The sequence below is a fragment of the Pinus tabuliformis genome, chromosome 4_2 (assembly GCF_031772625.1).
Source record: "Pinus tabuliformis cultivar Carrire ecotype Pingquan chromosome 4_2, CPIR1, whole genome shotgun sequence".
Taxonomy (NCBI): Eukaryota; Viridiplantae; Streptophyta; class Pinopsida; order Pinales; family Pinaceae; genus Pinus; species Pinus tabuliformis.
In genome coordinates, this window is record NC_142304.1 from 283649650 (window position 1) to 283652363 (window position 2714).

General features: G+C 39.1%; 1 pseudogene; it reads right to left on the reverse strand.

Moving 5' to 3' along the window:
- Positions 1-520: 520 nt before the first annotated feature.
- On the reverse strand, positions 521-2243 carry LOC149169104 (putative potassium transporter 12 pseudogene; annotated as a pseudogene).
- Between the last annotated feature and the right edge of the window lie 471 nt (positions 2244-2714).

A 2714-nucleotide genomic window follows, 5' to 3' on the forward strand; every position in this document is an offset into this window, starting at 1 on the left:
CATCCAAAGTTATTGAGCGATGGTTAGCTATACGAGGAAACATGCAATGTCATCTTCCTTTCATTTTCATGGATATAACTTAATATAACTTTCTTATGTAGAAAACATGGCTTATCTTAGGCTTAACCATGCATATAAAATACCACCTATCATCTTCATTGAAAAAAGAATGGTGTCTTTGTTCGTAAATATCAGTGATTAATCGTAGGAATGGCTATTATTCTCTATCAAACAAAATCAAGGACTAAGTAATGAAGATCTTGGTCGACAACAAAACTTATGATTATTAACTTCACATTAAAATTCACTTTATCTCTGCCACCTTCAAGGAAATCTTTGTTATCCATCACCATATTGATGTTGTGACTTGGTCCTTGAAAAAAATTCAGCATGTCTGATTCATGGAAACCTTCAAGTTAGACAGTATATGTCATGCTAACTTGCAAGAGATTGGTGTGAGGTACATTGAGGCTTGCAGGGCCTGCCCTGCAGTTTGCCCTCATGAAAGCATAGAAGTAGATTATAACCAGTTTCTTAAGAAACCATGAATCCTTTCTAGCCTTGACATCTCCGTGACCAACAAGATATACAACTCCTGATAATTCAGAACACTTCCATAGTTCCAAATGTACATCACAAGAAGGAAGCAGGTGGAAAAAACCATTTATCCAACCATTTTCCCCCACTTTCATCAAAACTGTAGAAAAATAAATCAGCTCAATTGATCCAAATAGAACAGGAAATCCAATCGCAAGGAATTTATTTTTTGCCCATATAAGAACCATGACAAGAGTCACTAGGCTTGTAGTCACCATAATCATCCCTACCTTTGCAATGCCATATGCATTTGATATCTCAACCGTGCTCTTAAAACAATCACATACCAAGACACACATTATCATTAGAACCCAGTTGATGACAAGAATGTAGATCTGACCCATGAACCGTCGGGATGTGTGAATTATTTTCAATCTGAGAAAGCATCCTAGGGCCATGGACATTTTAATAGATGAAATTGTTGCCGAGATCATTGCCTGGCTTGCAATCATGGCAACAACAATAGCTGTCACGAAGACTGGCTAGATAAAACCATCTGGAATTGAAGCATAGAATACCTTCTCCACCACAGAGGGATGCTTCATAAGATATGCAACTTGATCCATGTAAGCCAATAGTAGGCATGGGAATACTACACATGTGAAGGCTATCTGGATGGATCTTACTGAGAAGTGACCCAAATCAGCAAACATAGCTTCAGCTCCTATTATGCATAACACGCAACCTCCTAGGGACATCCATGCTTTGATAGTGTTCCTCTTGAACAAGTAATAGATATAAACATGATTGAATGCCCTTAAAATTGTCATGTCATGTTAAATAATATTGTAAAGTCAAATAGAACCAATAGAGAAAAACCATATCATGAGTGCCGGAGAAAATGTCATGCCTACTTTGCTTGTACCAAACTGTTTTATGCTGAACAAGATCACCAGGAATATGATTGAGACAATGACCACTGTGTCTTCTGTAAAGCTAGATATTTCATCTTGCAGGCCATTAACAACAGACATGACTGATATTGCAGGTGTAAGTATGCCATCCCCAATTACCATGGAAGTACCCATGAGAAACAAGAGTAGCAGTAAGGTCTTCAATTTTGTACTTCCCTAAAGGCTTTCTTTGATTCTTAATCATCTTTCCAGTTCCGGGGTGGGCAACTTGAGCTTGAAACTGGAATTTTTTTCATCTGATGGTTGCTAGTTGGGGAGCAGATTGACCTTTGCATATATGCAAATCAAAGAGTACAAGGAAAATGTCCCCCCTTCACCATTGTCATTGGCTTTGAGCATAATGAACACATATTTAGCCAAAGGGATGAGGGCTATTGTGTACATCACTAAAGCTAATGCACCCAAAACATCTTCCTCTCCTTTGGTACGAGCTTGGATGAATACACTAGTGAAAACATACAAGGGGTTGGTACCCATATCACCATAGACCACTCCAAGTGTTTGGAATGCCAAGCCGAGCGTCCGTCCTAATGAAAGGTCCTTATCATGGCCCTTATGAACACCAGGCACCTCCATGGCCTCCACATCAAAGGAATCCACTCACTTGGTCTTCCGAACGAGCCCACGCCTCATTTTGTGTCCTGTCTGATCATCGTCAACAAACCACCTTGGGGATTCCCCTTCCATTTCACTGCCATCAACCCACTTGGACTCTGATGACAACAAAGACATTGAGCCCTCACTGATCCCATCCCTGTCTTTCTCATCCCAGACATTGATATGATAATGGGGTTGACAATGACAAGAATGATACACAAAAGAGAAATCAATAAAAACTTAGGAGAATCCACACAACTGTTTATAAAAAAAGCACAAGTTTATCATCCAAAGAAGCAATTTCTGCATTCAAAGACCACAATCCTCAATCTCATAATTTTATCATCCATAGAAACAACTCCTGCATTCAAATCCCATAATCCAGAAAAAGAAAGAGCTCAATCTCTTCGACCCACATCGTAACATTGCATCCCACATCCAGATTTCCATTGAAATCTTGAAAATCCTCATACCCAAATGATTTTTTCCAGCGACTTCTATGAATACATTACCATCCTTCGATCAGAGCGTTTTTCTTATCTCATCAGAGAAATTCTCCGAGGTCACGTTAATTCCAATAAAATTATACAGAGCGATAACCCGTAG